Source organism: Phoenix dactylifera, unplaced genomic scaffold, assembly GCF_009389715.1.
Source record: "Phoenix dactylifera cultivar Barhee BC4 unplaced genomic scaffold, palm_55x_up_171113_PBpolish2nd_filt_p 000627F, whole genome shotgun sequence".
Taxonomy (NCBI): domain Eukaryota; kingdom Viridiplantae; phylum Streptophyta; class Magnoliopsida; order Arecales; family Arecaceae; genus Phoenix; species Phoenix dactylifera.
Window position 1 is genome coordinate 154,625 of NW_024068020.1, and position 22,191 is coordinate 176,815.

General features: G+C 40.5%; 1 non-coding gene across 1 annotated transcript; it reads left to right on the top strand.

Moving 5' to 3' along the window:
* Positions 1–1,448: 1,448 nt before the first annotated feature.
* On the top strand, positions 1,449–1,553 carry LOC120106768. The gene has a single exon (XR_005508804.1). It is a non-coding gene; the product is annotated as a small nucleolar RNA R71 (small nucleolar RNA).
* The last annotated feature ends 20,638 nt before the right edge of the window (positions 1,554–22,191 follow it).

The following is a 22,191-nucleotide window of genomic DNA, read 5'->3' on the forward strand; positions in this document are numbered from 1 at the left end:
ACCGTTCCAAAATTTGATCTATGAAAGGTAGAGGGAAATGGTCCTTCCTAGTCATTGAATTAAGTTTCCTGTAGTCAATGCACACGCGCCAACCCGTGGTTGTGCATGTTTGTATCAATTCTCCTTCCGTATTTTCAACCACAGTGATACCTGATTTCTTGGGTACCACTTGTGTCGGACTCACCCACTTACTATCAGAAATTGGATAAATGATTCCGGCATCTAATAACTTCACCACTTCTTTCTTGACTACCTCCTTCATGTTAGGATTGAGTCTTCTTTGCATTTCTCGGGTGGGCTTTGCATCATCTTCGAGATGAATTCGATGCATGCAAACAGAGGGGTCGACCCCTTTCTAATCGGCTACAGACCATCCTATGGCATGTTTATTCCCTTCTAGTACCCTTAAAAGTTTACCCTCCTGTTCAGTAGATAAGTTGGCCGCGATGATTATAGGGAGGGTATCTTCTGGTCCTAGAAAGGCATACTTAAGAGTTGTCGGAAGTGGCTTCAACTCAAGTTTAGGTGGAGAATCAATGGAAGGACAAAGTGGTGCGCTAGCAATGGGGGGAAGAGGTTCAGGTTGGATCTTCCAAGGAAGGGAACTCATGGGAGATTGATTGTCGAGTAAGATATTGACTTCTTCTATGGCCTTGTCCATATCAAATTTGTCAATGTCAAAATGGGCCAAGCATGCCTCTAGGGGGTCATCTGCTAAGATATAGGGAAGGGCTTCCTCTACAAGATCATCCATTTCGTCAATTAGGCAACACTCATCTTCCCTCACATGTTGGTCAGCGGCATGAAACACATTCAACTTAATTTTCATGTTCCCAAATGATATATCCATTGCCCCAGTTCTACAGTTGATACATGCATTGGCTGTCGCTAAAAAGGGACGACCAAGAATCACAGGGATTTGTTTTTTTAGGTTGGGCACATGTTCGAAGCTTGCTGCCTCCAAGAAAATTTGGATGATTCCGCCATCCCGGGTTATATGTATTGGAAAATGGGTCATTACCCGGTCTGGCTGTGTTTGGGCAGCATTGATCTGTTCTTGCACGAGTTCGGGGAATTGGGGTGCTGAGGGGCACTCATGAATAGGATGCGATGGGCTAGAACAGATAGCACACACTTGTGCTTGGGAAGAGCTAACGACATGTCCTCCTATCATCAGTTGGTCGATCTTATGGGACAATGCATCTACCTTGCTAGACAGGTCCATAGAATGACTTATTTCACAAATGGTCCCTTTTCTTTGAGAACTCGGGGGTGCTTGACGAGAACAGGAAGCATGGTGAAGGGAGCTTTCATTAAGATTTTCAAATAATTGCCATGCTTCATGCTCATTTTGAAGCATAAAAGTTCCCCCACATGCAGCATCGATCATCTGACGGTTTCGTTCAGTCAATCCGTCATAGAAACATTGCACTAGCTGCCACTTAGGTATTTGATGATGAGGGCATTTACGGATTGGTCCCGAAATCTCTCCCAAGTTTCATGAAATTCTTCTCCCTCGGTTTGGGAGAAGCTTGTAATGGCACGTCTAAACTGGTTCGTTCTTCCTATGGGAAAGTATTTTTTAAGGAATTCTTGTTGCATTTGATCCCAAGAACGAATCGAGTTGGCTTCTAAAGAATTCAGCCATTGTTTGGCTCTATCTTTAAGGGAGAAGGAAAATAATCTAAGTTTCAGAGCATCATCAGTGAAGTTCTGAATCTTGACAGTGGTGCAAATCTCAAGAAATTCATCTAGGTGTTCATATGGGTCTTTATTGGTGAGCCCATAAAAAGATGGGAGCATTTGGATCACACTATACTTTATTTCATATTGTACAGCTGCTACTTCAGATAATCGAATGCAAGATGGGGAAGTGTAAATGGTGGGAGTAAAGTACTCCCTCAGGAGTTTGGGTTGTTCTTCAGCCATCTCAAGAGGTGGGGATGATTCTATTGTTCTGATCTCAGCTCGAATATTTCTAAGGGTCCGTTCTATTTCAGGGTCAAAAGGTAATAGGTCACGTACTCTAGAACGACTCCCTTGCATACACTAGTACTTGATCAATCAAGCATGCAATAAAAGAAAAACACATAAATCTTTGTATTTGTTCTAAAATCACTAGACAGCTCCTAACTGGTTTGAAGAGGGCACCTAAGCCTCCAATCCGGTCTAATGAACCGAGTTGACCAGGTAAGCTCCCAGGTAAGTGGAGGGGTCACGATGCGTTCGCAAAGGTCCCACTTAAAACCCACTTGCCTTGAATAGATGAACTGTCTTCCTTATAGGGACAAAGCTTGCCTAAACATCAATCAAGCCATAGAGCGAAATTGGTGCAACTTTCGGTGATCTTCGTCCTATCGAGCTCGAATGTCCCTAGGAGCCAACGTCTAATTGATTTTAATTAAAGTGACACTATGTGAGATTGAGTTCACCTAAGTTGGGCAAGAGTCCGGTGATGAAATCCGGCTCTTATCTTGTTGGGGTGATTGCCCTTACTAAGTGCAGATTAATTGGTGAATGTGTATCAGGCATGTATTCACAATTTTGCTGAAATTAAAATTAAACAATCACTACAAAATTTCAAGCTAATAATTAATTTAAATAAGAAGGGTTTGGAGGTTACCAAAGGAAATTTTTCTAGCAATTTAAAATTTTTTGTAGGCAAACCTTTACAGCATTCCTTTTCCAGCTATTCTCCTTTTGATCATCCTAGACTTTTCCTTCGATTTCTGATCAAATAAGACCGAAAGAAAAATTAAAAAAAAATTTAGTAGAAGAGAAAAAAAAAGAGATAAGAAAAGTAACGATAATAGAAAATAATTTTTTTATTTTATTATATATATATATTTTTGAAAGTTTTTTTTAATTAATTAATTTTTTAATGATAGAAAAAATAACTATGCTAGCAATCCCTGGCAACGGCACCAAAAATTGATCGGTTCTTTCAATTTGAAAAATAAACCACGCAATAGCACGTATCTGTAGGATAGTGATTACGGATGTCAGTCCACAGGGATTGAAGAATAAGTTATTTTTCTTTTAAAAATAAATCAAGAAGAAAACTTTGCTAACTTGATTTAACTAAATTAAACTATGAGTGCGAATTAGAATTTATCAGAATAAATGGATCTAGGGTTTGGAGTCCACCACATAGCATTGCATCAAGGTTTGTATTCTTTATTTCTTATCTTTTGGAGAGGCATGCAATATTGGCTACAAGCGTTTTAAAAAAAAAGCATAAAGAGTTTTAAGAAAATCCATCTTCGGTATAGCAAGAAGTGTCTACCTAATTATGCTAACCTAGGATGCAGTACACCTCATCTTCCTAGGCATGGATCATCTTAGACTACTTTAGCAAACATGAATAATAAATAGCATGCTCAAAGTTTAAACATCATAAAAGGATTTTTCATTGATAATAAGAATTTAAACCAAGTTCCAAAATAATAAAGAAAATAAGAACTACAATGCCCTGTAACATTGCTAGGGCTTCATTCAGCCCTAGACTAGACGTTTAGCCGAGCATGGCTTCCGGACGACCTCCCATCTTCAAATGAAAGCCTTCACCTCCCATTATTCCCAAAATATCACAAAATATTCTCTTTCCCCCTCCTTTCTCTCTTTTTTTTTTATTTCTTCTTCTCTTCTTCTTCACTACGAAACAGAGCTCCCCTGTTTTTCCCTCAACCGAGCTCTCCTCAAGCCGATGGCCACCCTCCTCCTTTTATAGCTGTCCGGAGTGCTCATTTGGGAAGGGAGAAGAGATCACGGGTGGCTGATTCCGGGGTGTGATGCCGAAGGGCAGATCGCGGACGAAGACGGCGAGAAATGGGAGGCTGGGTTGTGGGCTGTAGATCCGTGGAGTGGCTGGGTCTCGGCGTGATCCGTGGAGCGGCTGGGGCGCAATGCTGGGAGGAGCGGAAGAAAAAGGTGGCCGGATCCATGGCGTGATACGCAGGGAGAATGGCTGGATCTCGGGTGACGACGTGGACGACGCTAGAGACGGATGCCGACGGCTGGGATCGCGGAGGAGTGGTCGCTGGCTGCACCGGCGGATGGCGGAATACCCGGGGATGAAGACGATGCCGTGAATCTCGGCTGCTGGGAGGGGCTGATCGGAGGATCGATGGGAGGACGCCGTGGACGGCCGTGATGCGCTGCGGGAGGAAGAAGATGCACAGTGAAATTCGTAACACTGTTCATATGAACAGTGTTTTCACGGAACATTGTTCATATGAACAGTGTCATTTTGGAACACTGTTCATATGAACAGTGTTTTCAGTAATTTCGGGAAAAATTCTTTTCTTGCTCTATTTTGACGTGAAAATGGGCATATGTGGATTTAAAATAAAGGTCTCCCCTGTTTTGCTTAGTTTGGAAATGTGATGCGGAGATGGGAATTTCTGAACCGTTGGATTGCTTGGGGGAGCTACGGACAGTGGTCGTGGGAAAGAAATGGAATTGGTTGGGAATTGGCTTTGAATTTGAGGTGGGTCATGATCGTTGACTTGCTTAAACTTATTCTCGATCCCAATGTTATTTAATTCTTACTAAACTGCTTCAGACTGAACTCGACCAAATAAAATAAACAAGACTAAAAACAAGACCGTGACTTAATAAAAAAGAAGGGTTAATCAAACATTTTTTCTCATATAAGAATAATTATCTAATCAGGACCAAAACCTATTTAATCATAGCCTTAGCTTGATTACAACTCCATCAGGTTACTAAACCGGGTCAACACAATCTCCTCCTTATATGTTTTCATAAAAGATTACAACCAGGAGAGAGACAAGTTCAGAGTCTGTTTTGAGAAAAGAATTATTTACCTCTTACCATATTTTAAATTTATTTCAATGTTTATTCAATTTCATGGTAAAGTATGTATTTATCAGTTTAAGAACATTGATAAGTGCTATGAAAAGATAACTAAATTATAAATTATTCAGCACTTATCATCACTTAATGATTCGAGTTAGCCCATGCCTATAAGAAAAATCAGTTTGACTGATTTAGGTGCCTCCTTAACCCATTTGAGTCTAATCTGATTTGGTGAAGTCAGTGGGAGAAATTAGACTAACTAGATCTTCTTATCTATCCTAATTAAGAAATCCTCTAAAATTATTAGGTCCTTAAAATGAAATGGTTATGAGGATAACTAGGTCATAGCCTCCCATTAAGTTGGGTGATAATGGGTCCAATATTTTGATAATTATTGGAGGCGCGACACGCCTGGTACTTATCAAGCATTGGAATTGTCATTCAATATATGATGAGTTAAGTGTACCTTCAATAGGCAGTCAGGTGAGCCGAGCGACACTCAGGCTTGGCCGTCTATTAGTTGATTAGACTTAACCCTATCATTTAATGGTTGGACCTGACTAGGATATTCGGTGGAGGCGCCACACGCCTGCCGAAGAACCTAGGGCAAAATTATCACTAGAAGTTGCTTGGTGAAGCAACTGATTTAGAACCTACCAATAGGTGCATATGGGTTAGCCGAGCCACACTCGGGCCTATATGCGATCTATTGGGTTCTAGTGCCCACTAAAGAATTACAAGTAATTTTTCGAATTAGAGGTAGAGGCTACTAATTTGTATAAAATAGTGGGAGTACCTTTAGACTAAAGTCCAAGTCTATTGAGTTTAGTCAATTCATATACTAATAGCCAAATTTTCTTTTTATGCAGAAATGGCCACTACTTTGTCACTTCGCTCATTGTTGGACGATGACAAGTTGACTGGTCCAAATTTCAATAATTGGTATAGAAAACTGAAAATAGTGCTAGAGCGTGAGAGGATCCTTTATGTGATAACGGATCAAGCACCTGAGCAGCCCGCTGCTAATGCATCAAGATCGGCCAGAGACACTTATCAGAAGTGGCTCAGTGACTGGATCACTGTTCGATGCATCATGTTGGCAGCAATGAGTGATGAGTTTAGTAGGCGTTTTGAGAATACGCAGCCGGAAGATATCATTCAAGTGTTGAATGAATCATTCGGCGTTCCTGACGATGTTGAGAAGCACAAAACTAGTTGTGCCATCTTCAGTGCCCGAATGAAAGATGGGACCTCGGTAACTGATCATGTACTGTACATGATTGAGTTGATCGAGCGTCTAAGCTCTCTTGGCTTTTTCCTTCATGATCAATTGGGGAAGGATGCCATACTAAACTCATTGCCTGGATCATACCGTTCTTTTCTCACTCATTTTCGTTTGACAAAATCTGTAGTGAATTATCACCAATTGTTGGGGTTACTACAGACGTTTGAGAATGATCACCAATTTCTTAAGAAGACGGTGAACTTAGTGGGAGGTTCATCCAAGGGTCGCCCCTTTAAGAAAGAAAAAAAGAAAAATAAAATTCAAAAGAAACAGGTGCACCATGCTCAGCCTAGTCAGAAAAAGAATAAAAAGGCTGATCAAAGCAAGGCGGAGTGCTTCTTCTGCAAGAACCAAGGACATTGGAAGAGGAACTGTCCTCTTTACATTGCATCCCTCGATCCGAACCAGCTTAAAAAAAAGTGGGCAATCAGTTGCCAATCAAGGTACTTATATGATAACACCTTGCAATTTTTCTATTTGTGATAATTCGATCTGGGTATTGAATACCGGTAGTCCTTTTAATATTTGCAATTCGTTGCAGGGGCTACAAGTCAGTAAGAGGTTTGAAGAAGGAGAAAGGTTCTTGAATGTTGGAGATGGAAGATCAGTTCCAGTTCTAGCTTTAGGAATTCTTAAACTTGGATTTAGCTCTCATGTAAATGTCGTTAGTGATGTTGGGAACCCGCCCATGCCGCTGATATTTCAAAAATTTTCAGATGGCAGCGGAATCGGCATGCACGGGTTCGACGTTCATCGCATGAACGCTTGTTTCGAGACCTTTCGTAATTAGGTAAGAATTAAAACTTTTAGAACTAATAGGAAGATCAAATCTTCACCTTGCGCGGGTAGATGATCACCGCGAATCTGAATTCGTGGTTTTGGAAGAGGGTTCGTTTGAAGCCGTTCAAACGTCCGGCCTCTACGGGTATCCACACGAAGTAGAGAACCGATCAAAGCTTTCTTGTCTTCCCGGGGTGCTAGCTCCCTTGCAAAGACTCCTTTGATGGCTGATCTCTTCTCTTTCTTTCAACTCTTGAAAGTGCTTGAGAGGAGGAAGAAGAAGAAGGAACTCAAGGAAGAAGAACACAGCTTCTGCAGCCTTCTTTCTTTTTCCTGCGTTGGAAGAAGGATTGGAGGAAGAGGAAGACGCCAACGCTTGGACCTTGCTCTTCCTTTGCTTGCGGCTGAACTAAGAGAGGAGAGGGGAGGGTGGCGGCAGCAAGAGGAGGATGGCTCCAATACCTAGGGCGCCGGCCTCATGGTGCTTCTTATAGCCATCAAGGGCTCCTCCAAAGTAGGAGCCCTAGATGGTTTTCCAAAGAAAGAAAGGGGGGGTGCGCCGGCCCCTCTCTCTCCTTCAATCCGCACCATCCAAGATGAGAGGGGCTGATGCCCCTCTTACTTGGTTAACCTAATCCTCTTCCAAAGAGGATTAGGTGCCTCTCTCATGGTTTAATCCTAATCTAATTAGGATTGGCCAAATTGGGTTCAATCTATACTAGTCCTAATCCAATTAGGACTTGAATGAACCATGACTCAATTGAACTCTTCAATCCTAATCCAATTAGGAGTCATGTTGATTCATTAGATTAATAATTAATTTGGACTTAAGGAATCCTAATCCAATTAGGATTTGTTTAATTTTAGTCCTGATCCAATTAGGACTCTACTTGAATCCGAAGTCCTAATCCAATTAGGATTTCTAGAAATCCTACTCCAAGTAGGAATCCAACTCAAAACTCCTAATCTCATTAGGATTGAGGAATCCTATTCCAAGTAGGAATCCCAGTCCTAATCCAATTAGAACTCTAGTTATCCTACCCGAAGTAGGATTCTTGTTTCAAGTCCAATTAATTAATTCCTTTTTCCTTCTTCAACTTCTTATCAATCAAATTGATTTCTTGTGATTCCTAATCACGATTTCAACCATCGGATCGGTCAATACTTCTAGTGTGTGTGACCCCATAGGTTCTATTCTGACTGGTAGTGAGATATATTGTGATCTCTATCACTATATCATTGAAAACTCCTTTCAATGGGTTGGAACGATTCCAACTCAACTCATTAGGGTTTATCGATCATCAAGATAATCCCTATGAGTCCCACCATCCACCAGTGACACCTAGCAGCATGTAGCGGCTACCCAGCAGAATGGAATGATGAACCTCTAGGTGCAGTTAACATGTGATACAGTCCTACTATCGTGGATCCCTACAGGACGGAGGTCATGGACAACTCGTCAAACCCCATCGTCTGTCATATGTCAAGATTTATTCGACTCGAGTTCGATAGTGAAAAACTCTTTCTCCACTGTGCATACTGCCCCGGCCGAGGTCTTACGAACTCAGTCTTATAAATCACATAGGATCTCTCCTTATCTATCAAGGTCGATAGATTCCATATAGGTGCATACCCTACTCCTACAGTGAACTTACTGCAGCCAATCTACACTGCATGGACCCATATGGCTAGAGACCATGTATGTGTGCAGTCAAACTACAATAACCTCACTGTGAGTAGCCGAAGCGCCGCAGGTCAAAGGACCAGTCACACTACTGCAACATCAAGCAAGTCACTGACGAGTGGATAGACATCCAAGTGACTTCTTGTATTGGTCACGCTCAGTACCCTTGTTCTTTAACAAGCACCTGCACTATCACTTCAGTGTCCCTACACTGTGGACTCAAGTCTCGTCCATCCAGAAGGAGAGTGATCTGTGCACTGATCGGATCGATCACCGTCCTCGTGATGATCCTTTGATCAGGAGCATTTAGAAATTAATCACCAATGATACATGGCTCAAATTCTCAACTCTTGAGAATATGTATCATCATCTTATTAATTTCTTGGACGATTCATAGACACATAAACAATATGAATGAAAAAGATGCCTTTTATTTATTCAATAATAAATAGTCAAGTACAAAATTATGTTCCTAGAATCAACAATGTGTCAGCCAAATTGGCTTCTAGGGCATACATCTAACAAGTGATTGTCACTATTTTCCAAGTTTTTTATTGAATGTCATTTCTGTAGGCCTTTTGGCCAAAAATGGTTATGAAATATCAATAAAAAAGGATTATTGCAATATCATTTGAAATGGTGCTGCTGTAATGAATGGAACTCTGAGTAATGGCATTTACATTTTGTCACAGCCTGTTCATGTAATGTACAAGTCCAATAAGCGCCCTAGAATAGATAATGTCATGGATGTCTACCTTTGGCACTATGATTAGGACATATTAACAAGAACAGGATGAACAGGTTAAGTAAAGAGGGAATCCTCGATGTTAATGATTGTAAATCATTGACAACCTGTGAATCATGCCTTCTTGGTAAAATGACCAAATCACCTTTTACCGAAAAAGATGAACAAGCCAGTGACTTATTGACCCTTGTACATTCTGATGTATGTGGGCCAATGAGCACAAATGCTAGAGGTGGGTATTCATATTTCATTACGTTTACAGACGACCTTTCTAGGTATGGTTATGTCTATTTAATGAGACATAAATCTGAATCATTTGAAATATTCAAATTATATCGTAATGAAGTAGAAAAACAAACTGGAAAGAGTATTAAAACTCTTCGATCAGATCGAGGAGGTGAATACCTCACCAGTGAGTTTTTGACATATCTAGGAGAAAATGGGATTCTCTCTCAATGGACTCCTCCTGGTACACCACAGTATAACGATGTATCAGAAAGGAGAAATTGAACTCTGTTAGACATGGTTCGATCCATGATGGGGTTTGCTGATCTGCCCATATTCTTTTGGGGATATGCTCTTGAGTCAGCCTGTTACATTCTAAATAAGGTTCCAAGTAAGTCTATAAATAAAACACCACATGAGATGTGGACTGGACGTAAGCTGATGCTCTCTCACCTTAGGGTTTGGGGGTGTCCAGCGTACGTCAAACATTTGAAGACAGACAAACTTGAACCCAAGTCTGACAAATATTTTTTTGTTGGTTATCCTAAAGAAACTAAAGAATATTACTTCTACTTTGCTGAAGAACAAAAGTTGTTCGTAAGCAATAGAGCTGTTTTTCTGGAGAAAGAATTCCTTAGTGAAGGAACTAAAAGCTCTAATGTTGAGCTTAGAAAAGTTCAACATGTAGAAGATCCGATACCATCCACTGAACCAATTGAGTCAGATTTGATTAGATCAGATCCAGAACCCATCTTAGATGCACCATTAAGACGATCAGGTAGAGTACCACGTCAGCCGGATAGATACTACGGTTTTTTGATCCGAAATGGGGATCCTATCGAACTTGATGAAAACGATGAGAATCCGATCACATATATGGATGCAATGCAGAGGTATGACTCTGATAGTTGGCTTGGAGCCTTGCAATCCGAAATGAAATCCATGAAGGTCAATGATGTATGGACATTAGTTGACCCACCCGAAGGGATTAAACTCATAGGGTGTAAGTGGATATTCAAAAGGAAACGGGGTGCAAACGGAAAGGTAGAGACCTATAAAGCCCATCTGGTTTCCAGGGATATCGTCAACGTTATGGTATTGACTATGATGAGATATTTTCTCCTGTGGTAATGCTCAAGTTCATTCGGATTGTGCTTGCGATAGCAGCACATTTAGACTATAAAATCTGGCAAATGGATGTAAAGACCGTATTTCTAAATGGAGATTTAGAAGAGGAGGTATATATGATACAACCTGAAGGTTTTATATCTACAGATAAGTCTAATGTGTGCAAGCTACAAAGGTCCATTTATGGATTAAAGCAAGCTTCACGGAGTTGGAATATACGTTTTGATAAGGTAATCAAAACATATGGCTTCATTAAGAATGAAAAGGAACCTTGCATTTATAAATGGGCAAATGGTTCAGTTATTATATTTCTTATTTTATATGTGGATGACATTCTTTTAATCGGGAATGACATTCCTGCATTACAAGGAATAAAGGTATGGCTATCATCTCAATTTGCCATGAAGGATTTGGGAGAAGCATCTTACATCTTAGGGATGAAGATCTATAGAGATAGATCTAGAAGATTGCTTGGATTATCCCAATCCACATACATTGATACTATACTGAAAAGGTTCAGTATGATTAATTCCAAGAAATGCTATCTTCCAATGGGTCATGGAATTAACCTCTCTAAGAGGGATTGTCCGACAACCCCTCAAGAAAGAGAGAGTATGGATAGAATTCCATATGCTTCGGCAGTGGGATCTATAATGTATGCCATGATATGCACTAGACTAGACGTGGCATACTTACTAGGAGTACTGAGCAGATACCAGTCTGATCCAGGTAGCAACCACTGGAAGGTTGTAAAAACCATCCTTAAGTATTTGAGAAATACAAAAGACCAGTGGCTGGTCTACGGTAATTCTGACTTAAAACTTGAGGGATATACCGACTCAAGTTTTCAGTCAGATCAAGATGATAGCAAGAGCGTGTCGGGATATATCTTTACTCTTAAGGGTGGGGCCATCTGCTGGAAGAGTTTCAAGCAGCATACAGTGGCAGATTCTACATGTGAAGCAGAATACATTGCAGTATCTGATGCCGCCAAGAAAGTTGTATGGTTGCGAAAGTTCATCACCGAGCTTGGAGTGACACCCTCCATTGATGGTCCAGTGCCTATATTTTGTGATAACACTGGAGCCATAGCTCAGGCAAAGGAACCTAAAGCACATCTGCGGACCAAGCATATTCTGTGACGCTATTACCTGGTTTGAGAGATTATAGAACGAGGTGATATTGATCTTCAGAAGATTGACACAAAAAAAAATCTGGCCGACCCATTTACCAAAGTTCTCGGCATCAAAGAGTTCAACGAACACAAGTCGAAGATGGGTATTAGATACTGTGCCGATTGGCTTTAGGCTAAGTGGAAGTTCTTAGAAATTGTATCCTAAATGTCAATCGTCAGCATATTGATGATTGAATTTTGTAAATAAATTGATAAATTAATAAAGTATTATTTATCATTATTCATCATTTCATCTTCAAATGAACTCTTATATGATGAAGTCCTTAGGACTTATGTTATGATAAAGGAGGATTTATCTTTGAGTCCTTAAACTGGTTTGCAACCAAATGATATGTTGTTACTGGGACGATAACATTATCGAGATTAGGTCGTTGTGTGACATATACGTTGGTTGTCCTCTTAACCAAGGAGTGTGGAGACACTGGTATGCCATACAGGTGAAGTGTAGGAGTACATTTCACTGAACGTGACCAATTTCGGAATGCTCTACTGTCAAGAGATGTTCCAAGTGCATATGGGTATAAGTTTGGCCCTCTGACCTGAGATCGCAACCTGTGATTAGCAAGCAACTCACTGTACTTTGGTACCGGACTATCTAAATTTCTAATTCAGTGACGGAAGATCACTGGGTGCAGTCAAGTACTTGCATAGTCAGTTGTGAGTCGAGATGGAATTGACCCCTTCTGGAAACAGGAGATAATGTATTGTGATTAATTTAGTAAAACCTTGGCCAGGGTAATCCCAGTGAGGAGTCACGGGATATCTAAAGTTAATCACATAATGGATGTACTAATTATAGGGTTGACAGTGAGCTCTAAGTCATCCTGGCATTAGGAGTCAAAGGGATTGAATTATACAGTAACCATAGTCTAGGGTTCTAGAATATTTGCTTCGCATATATTCGGCCTATCCGGACCAAATTAGATTGGTAATGAACTCAATTTGATTGAGTAATTGGGCTTAGGTTGAGCCAAATTGAATAGGATTCAATTTGGGCTGCATCAGGATTTGACCTAATTGGATTGGGTTCAACCCAAGTAGATTGAGCTTGACCCAATTGATGGGACTTGATCCAATTGGATTGGGCTTGATCCAAATCAATTAGAAGACCTTATTTGATGAGGATTATGAGTCCAAATAATCAGAATTGGATAAGGAGAAGAATCTCTAAATTTTAGGAACCCATCCTTATCTTCTTGGAGAAGAATGACACCTTAATTTATCCCCAATATTTTCTAGGCCTATCCTCTTTATTTTTGGCCAAAAATTGGCATGAGAAGAGAGGAGGCGTGGGGCTATATTTTCTATAAAAATGGCATCTTAAATCTTTATAGAAAGATTTATATGAATTTCCTAATTTGTAGGGATTGCATGGTGCATGAAATAGGATGGTCTGCGGCTGAACTTTGGATGCATGAATTCCTATCTTTTAGGGATCCAAAATGTGCTAAATTTGGATATGTTTATCTCCTCTTAGCTGCCAAACTACCAAAATTTTTTGGGAATTTTATCAGCCAAATTAGTTGGCTAAATTAGGTGTGAGGCGTGGGGTGGTCTTTTGGCTATAAAAGACCCCCATGCCTTGGGTTCAACATATACCATATTTAGAGGTTTCAAAAAATTCTGAAAAAAATTCTCTGAGGGCCTCCATCCCTTCTTCTCCTTCTTCCTCACGTCCATCCTCCATCTCCTTGAAGAACAATCAAAGGTCGAGTATTTAGAAGGAGAAAGCTTCAGCCATTGTAACGTTCCTGCGCGAGCTAGCACTCCCGCGGAAGACGATCTACCTAGGGCTTCGCGTGTACTTCTCATAGAGGCTATTCGTGTACGTGGCTGCGAAGTCAAGGATCAGATCCATAAGTTTCTTCTATCATAAAAGGTATTAATCTCACATCAATATTTTATTTTGGAGTCAGGGTCTAGGTCTGATTCTCCGAGATTTTACCCTCCTTTGGGGCTCCTCACGGAGTTATCTCCAGAATCCATTCGATGGATATTCGGAGTTTAATCGGAATAGAGTGTTTACCTTTCAGATCTGATAGTTAATCATGCATGAATGTTTTAGCATAATTGTTGCCCAAGAAGACAACCCAAGAGGGGGGGAGGTGAATTGGGTTTTAAGTAATAATTGCAAATTAAAACTTAATGAGTAACTAATTAAGATTATTGCAGGCAGATTAATTAGATTACTAGTTATAGTGAGTGGAGAGGATGGAAGAGACAATGAACCAATTACAAACACAAGAGGTTTTATAGTGGTTCGGAGCTAACCCTTGCTCCTACGTCCACTCCCCAAGCTTCACTTGGGAGTTCACTATAATTCCTAGGATTATAGCCGGTTGTTTTACAAGTTCACAACCCAACTTGTTGTTTTCACGAGATCACAATGAACTCGGTCGGTTTTTACAGGCTCACCGACTAGAACCACCCGATTGTTTTTCCAGGATCACAATCGAACCCTTACACCATTGGTTTTAACTTCGGCTCACCAACAAACCTTACAACCCTTGATTCAATCCCCTGATTGAATCAAGTAAGAAAATAGTTTGGAAAAAGTTACAAAAAAAGCTTCTTAATAAGCAAATATTAAACAATATGAAAAGAGAAGAGTTAGAAGCCCTCAAATAGATTTTGGAAGAGGAAGAAGGGGCTTCTCGAACTCTGAGTCTCCTCTTTGAATGCGCTAAAGATTTGATGTCAGAAGGAGAGCCTTGAATACGAAGGAAAGAGTTTGTTGGATGGAGTTCAATGCGCTTCTTCCTTCTTTCTCTTGTATTTACTCTTGAGAGCCTTTGGTAGGTGGAAATCCCTTTTTGTTTGAATGGAATAGCTCTCTTAGTGTCTACTACTGTTCACTCTAACTATTTAAGCAGTCCCCATTGAAAACTAGCCGGTAGACACTAATTTGTGGCCGTTCTGCACAATCTGCAACTCCTGACAATGTATCCATTGGGGTCGGAGTCGACTCGCTCGATCTGGAGTCGACTCGGCTGTTGCTGGAGTCGACTCATGCTTTACTGGAGATGACTCGTCCACTGTTCAGGATTTGAATTAAAGTGCTGTCCCGTTCTGGAGTTGACTCGGCCAAACCTGGAGTCGACTCGCCAATATCCGGAGATGACTCGGCCCTCTGGAGACGACTCGTTCTTAGAATTCCAGAGATCTATTCTTTTGCATTTCTTTCTCGAGTCGACTCGGATCATCTTGGAGTCGACTCGGCTCTCAGAGCCCAAAAACTGATCTTTTATCTTTGGAGTTGAACTGCTCTCAGAGTCGACTCGGATCGTCTTGGTGTCGACTTGGCTCTCAAAGCTCGAAAACTGATCCTCTATCTTTGGAGTTGAACTGCCTCGGAGTCGACTCGGCTGACTTGGGAGTCGACTCTAGAGCGCTTGGAGTCGACTCGGCTATCAGAGTCCCCGAAGTTGGTTCTCTGCCTTTTAGTCTTGCTTTCCTCTGAGAGTCGACTCGGACGTAACTAGGAGTCGACTCGCCAAACTTCGGAGTCGACTCGTAACCTTCTGGAGTCGACTCGGTTGCAGGGTCTGAAATACATCGTTCTGTCTTTCTTCTGTTACCCTTAGGAGTCGACTCGGAAATGTCGGGAGGCGACTCGGCAACCATCGGAGTCGACTTGAACCCTTCTGGAGTCGACTCGCTGACAGAATCTGAAAATCAACTTTCTATCCTTCTGTCAGTTCTCAGTCGGAGTCGCCTCGTAATGTACCGGAGTCGACTCGAGCATGTGCCAGAACTTCTGAAATACTTGGAGTCGACTCGTAATCTTCCGGAGTCGACTCGAGCTTCAGACTTTGGTTCAAACTGAGTTCCATACTTAGCCAAAATATATTGAACCAAAGCTAGAGATACTTAAACATAAATTCACAAATATTTGCCTGAAATACTAGGTTGAATTCATTAGTATAACATAAGATATACTCAAATACTTTGAGCTCATCAAAATCAAATAGGGTTATAATCAATCACTCCACAATCTCCCCCTTTTTGATGATGACAAAACATTGAGTATTTGTAAAGTGAATTGCTCAACCAAGAAGTAATTCATAGCAAGGTTTTGAAATGAATTCAAATATCTAGTTTTTTTAATTTATCCAAAATTGAAAGGTATGAAACAGTAAATCCTGAAATTAAAGCTCCCCCTTTCATTTGGAATTATATAAGCCTTCATATCATGCAATCAATTGTTTGGCTTATATGTGTTTAATGAATTTGCTTTCTTAAGATTTCAGATTCTCCCCCTCAACATATGCATTCAATTTTGTTTAGGTTCTCTGAATTTTCTTTTAATGTCTTGAAGCTTTTGAGCTTAAATTTTTAGTTTTAGAGGAAAAATCTGACAATTTGTTCTTGAGTATGATTCAACTAATCTCCGAATATTCTTTGAATAGATTCTGGAGATTACTCCTTGAGGAGCTCCAACAGAGAGATAATGAGCCTCGAGGTATCGAATCCACTAAGAACAAATTACTTTTTGCATTAAGGATTTTCTTTTTAGTGATTCCCTTTACATTTCAAATCTACATATTTTCTCCCCCTTTTTGTCATCATAGCAAAAAGACACAGAACACAGAAAAGTATTAGAACTCAAGAATGCACAATTTTGAAAGAAAATTTCTACTCATTGTATTAAATTCAAATTTGAGTACAAGTGTGATTACATATCAAAAGAAGTCCTCAAGGGACTGTACATCATAAAAACAGATAAGAATACACTAATTTTTCTTTGTAGTGGAGGATGTGGCTCTCGTACTCAGTCTAGTATGTTTGATGACCATGCTTAACCCCTCATTGACGTTCCCTAGTTGTTCGAGAATCTCTTAGGTGGCTCTAGACTGTGTCGAGGAAATCTCGTTCACACTCTCCTGGAGGGTGTCAAGCTTGAAGATCAACGCATTAGCTAGCCGCTCTGCACCCTGACTCTGGTTGCCTAGCTCATGTCTGATGCTGTCTCGCATCTTCCTTGTGTCGTCCTTGACGTCACTCATGTTCCAGTATTGAGCTTGAACTAGGCTTCGTACATTGAATATTTCCTCCTTCAGGTGTGCAATCATCTCTATCACGGCTGCCAAGGAGGGGACTATCTCGGTGGAGGAAGCAGTCTGAGGACCTCATAGCTCCCTCAGCAGATCATCCCTCAGCTCCCTCACTATCTCCTGCCTCAACTCTCGGAGCTGCTCAGAAGATATCCGAACCTTCAGGGGCTGCTGCTGAGAAGGTGGGGCATTGGAGGTGGAGGGCTCAGTATGGGTAGGACCAGAGGTGGAAGGAAAAGTGGAAGGAGCTATGTCATGATCCTGGTCATGATCAGGACTGGGTGAGTGATGAGTGGTAGGGTCAGATGGTGTGGATGTGGATGGTCTCCTAACCCAGACTCCCTCGACTTTATGGAAACCCATACGATGGAGAGTCCCCTCACCCATGCGATCTGTATGACGCAGTGAGCGAGAGGGTTCCCCCTCAGGGATAGGGACCTCTAGTTCCCTAAAAAGGAGTGTGAACAGCATGCCATAAGGAAGGCTGAGCCTAGGTTTATCTAGGGGTTCACATATGTACTTGTAGATGAGCTTGGGGAAGTTGATGGGAGTGTCTTGAAGGATATGGTACATCAGTGCTAGGTCTCTCTCTGAAATAAAGTCAAACCTACCCATTTTGGGGAAGAGAGACCTAGAGATGATACTTAGGAGGAGTCGCATTTCAGCTAAAAGCTGATTTGCAAACACCTCCTCAATAGGTGATTGAGGGGGACTCCCTAAGATGCCCGTTAGGGCCTCTGTCCTATCTGAGGGGTGTGTGGAAAAGATCCCTTCTCAGGAGAGATGGAGGATTCGAGTAATGAAGTCCTCCGAGATAAAAACAGAGACACCCGCTACGATTTTCTGGATACCACCACTACCCCGGGCTACAGTCCCATAAAATTTTCTAACTAACCCTGGGTAAGTAGGGAGGTCTAAAGAACAGAACAACTCTAACCCTAGAGCCCTAAGATGATGCCCTAGGGTGAACCCTTCCCGAGAGAGGAAGTCAAAGTTGACTTTCCTCCCGGTAGAGACTGCCCTTCCGGCGCACGGACGTGAGGGAACCGGCCTAGGCGGGGAAGGAACCAGAGGTGGTGGCCTCACGGGTTCGTTCCGTGCCTTGGACCGTCGCTCGGCACCGCTCGCAGAGAGAGGTCTCTTCCGGCTCAGGACAATGGCTTTCCTAGGCATTTTGACCTAAAACACGGAGTGATGGACAAGACAAATGGAGGAAAACTCGACGGAGAGGACCTAGAACGGATCGGAGACGAGGTCGGAGACGACTCTAGGGCTTTTGAATAGTGGCGGCCAAAAATAGAAGTGAAGAGAAAAACATTCCGCTTAGGGTTAAAAGTCGGATTCCCGACCTCGAGTCGACTCTAGTAAGTCGCGAGTCGACTCGACCTCGAGTCGACTCCCAAATATGCGCGAGTCGACTCGCCCACGAGCCGACTCTAAAATCTTTTCGAGTCGACTCGAACTCTGGCACATAACCAAAAAACTTGTTATTTCCGTGCCAAAAGAGAGAGTTATGGAACTATTTAAGATTTAAGAACTGATTTGATGATCATAGATAAGAAACCCTATGTCTAACATAAGCTAATCATCAAAATCAATGAATTAGAGGAGAGTATCACTAGAATGGATCAATCACTCCTAACCCTCTTCTAAGTATACAAAATCGATCTTCACTCAAAGGTTTTGTGAAGATGTCAGCAAGTTGATCATCAGTACAAACAAATTGAAGTGTCACATCACCATTTAGTACATGATCTCTTATGAAGTGATGTCTTATCTCAATATGTTTAGTTCTTGAATGCTGAATTGGATTTTTAGTTAGATTAATGGCACTTGTATTATCACAGTTAATGGAAATTTTATCTTGTTTAATGCCATAATCTTCAAGTTGTTGTTTAATCCACAAGACTTGAGCACAACAACTTCCGGCAGCAACATATTCGGCTTCAGCCGTAGATAGTGCAACCGAGTTTTGTTTCTTGCTAAACCAAGAGATTAAGTTTTCTCCTAAGAATTGACATGACCCGCTGGTGCTTTTTCTATCTAGTTTACAACCAGCGAAGTCTGAATCAGTGTACCCTATTAAGTTTATGCTTGATTCTTTAGAGTACCATAGACCTATATTTTTTGTTCCTATGAGATATTTAAAAATTCTCTTAACTGCAATTAGGTGTGATTCCTTAGGATTAGATTGATATCTAGCACACATGCATACACTAAACATGATATCAAGTCTACTTGCTGTAAGATATAATAAAGATCCTATCATACCTCTATACATCTTTTGATCTACTGATTTATCTGATTCATCTTTGTCTAGTTTGCATGATGAACTCATGGGTGTGCTGATTGGCTTGTTTCCATCCATATCAAACTTCTTAAGCATCTTCTTGATGTATTTTGCTTGATTGATGAAGATGCCTTCTTTAGATTGTTTGATTTGGAGCCCGAGGAAATAGTTCAGCTCTCCCATCATGCTCATTTCAAATTCACTCTGCATTAAGTTAGCAAATTCTTCGCAGAGGCGATTGTTAGTAGCACCGAAAATAATATCATCTACATAAATCTGTACTACTAACATATCTTTGTTTTTCTTTTTTAAAAACAGTGTTGTATCAACATTTCCTCTAGAGAATTCATGGTCTAATAGAAATTTGCTAAGTCTTTCATACCATGCTCTAGGAGCTTGTTTTAGACCATCAAGTGCTTTGTTTAGTTTATAAACATGATTGGGGTATTGATGATTTTCAAAACCAGGAGGTTGTTCTACATACACCTTCTCATTAATATACCCATTCAAAAAGGCACTTTTTACATCCATTTGAAATAGTTTGAAGTCTTTAGAGCATGCAAATGCTAGTAACAATCTAATTGCTTCAAGTCTAGCTATAGGAGCAAAAGTCTCATCAAAGTCTATACCTTCTTCTTGATTATAGCCCTTTGCTACTAGTCTAGCCTTGTTCCTAATCACAACTCCATTTTCATCAAGTTTATTTTTGTATATCCATTTAGTTCCTATTATTGAGTATTCAGTGGGTCGTTTAACTAAGTTCCATACTTTGTTTCTAGTAAATTGGTTTAGTTCTTCTTGCATAGCATTTATCCAATTTACATCATTTTCAGCTTCTCCAATATTTTTAGGTTCTAAGTGTGAAACAAAAGCTAGGTGATTATTTAAGTTTCTAAGAGAAGCTCTAGTTCTAATAGGTTGTGATGGATCATCTAATATTAATTCTTTGGGGTGACCGTATGCATACCTCCAAGCCTTTGTAAGCCCATGATCATCAATTACCTCTTGGCTTGTTGAAGTTTCTCCAATTTGTTTCGGTTCATTCTCTTGTAATTTCATATCATCTATCTTTTTCTCAAGTATTTCTGCATCATCATCAAGAGCTACTCTTTTGCTAGAAGAGATATCATTAGTATCATTAAAAACAACATGTATAGACTTTTCAATAACAAGGGTTCTTTTGTTAAAGACTCTATAAGCTTTACTTGATGTAGAATATCCCAAAAAGATACCTTCATCAGATTTAGAATCAAATTTACTTAAGTTATCTTTCCCATTATTATGAATAAAACACCTACACCCAAAAATATGAAAATAGTTTACTTTGGGCTTTCTATCTCTCCAAAGTTCATAAGGTGTTTTCTTTATAATTGGTCTCAATAAAACTCTATTTAATATATGACATGATGTGTTAATGGCTTCTCCCCAAAAATACTTAGGGAGGTTACTTTCACACAACATGGTTCTAGCCATTTCCTCTAGGGTTCTATTCTTTCTTTCCACAACTCCATTTTGTTGTGGTGTCCTAGGTGCAGAGAAATTATGAGTTATTTCCTTTTTACAACAGAATTCATCAAATAGATGATTTTCAAATTTCGTTCCATGATCACTCCTAATAGCTATAACTGAAGCATTTCTTGAATTAGTAACTTCCTTATGAAATTTCTTAAATACTGAAAATGCTTCATCTTTATGAGCTAAGAACATGACCCATGTGTATCTAGAAAAATCATCTACAATGACAAAGCCATACTTGTTTCTGTTAGATGTATGCCCTAGAAGCCAATCTGGCTGACACATTGTTAATTCTAGGGACATAATTTTATACTTGACTATTTATTATTGAATAAATAATAGGCATCTTTTTCATTCATATTGTTATTGTGTCTATGAATCGTCCAGGAAATTAATAAGATGATGATGCATATTCTCAAGAGTTGAGAATTTGAGCCATGTATCATTAGTGATTAATTTCTAAACGCTCCTGATCGATGGATCATCACGAGGATGGTGATCGATCCGATGAGATCAGTGCACACATTACTTTCCCTATGGATGGACGAGACTCGAGTCCACGGTGTACAGACACTGAAGTAATAGTGCAGGTGCTTGTTAGAGAACAAGGGTACTGAGCGTGACCAAGATAAGAAGTCACTTGGATGTCTATCCATTCGTCAGTGACTTGCTTGATGTTGCAGTAGTGTGACTGGTCCTTTGACCTACGATGCTTCGGCTACTCACAGTGAGGTTATTGTAGTTTGACTGCACATATACATGGTCTCTAGCCATATGGGTCCATGCAGTGTAGATTAGCTGCAGCAGGTTCATTGTAGGAGTAGGGTATGCACCTATAAGGAATCTATCGACCTTGATAGATAAGGAGAGATCCTATGTGATTTATAAGACTGAGTTCGTAAGACCTCGGCTAGGGTAGATTGCATAGTGGAGAAAGAGTTCTCCGCTCTCGAACTTAAGTCGAATAAATCTTGACATATGACAGGCGATGGGGTTTGACGAGTTGTCCATGACCTCCGTCCTGTAGGGATCAACGATAGTAGGATTGTATCACATGATAACTGCACCTAGAGGTTCATCATTCTATTCTGCTGGGTAGCCACTACATGCTGCTAGGTGTCACTGGTGGATGGTGGGACTCACAGGGATTATCTCGATGATCGATAAACCCTAATGAGTAGAGTTGGAATCGTTCCGATCCATTGAAAGGAGTTTTCAATGATATTGTAATAAGAGATCACAATATATCTCACTACCAGTCAGAGTAGAACCTATGGGGTCACACACACTAGAGGTATTGACCGATTCGATGGTTGAATCACAAGTAATCAATTCGATTGATAATAAGTTGAAGAAGGAACAAAGGGAATTAATTAATTAGACTTAATACAAGAGTCCTACTTGGAGTAGGATTCCTAGAGTCCTAATTGGATTAGGACTAGGATTCCTACTTGGACTGGGATTCCTAC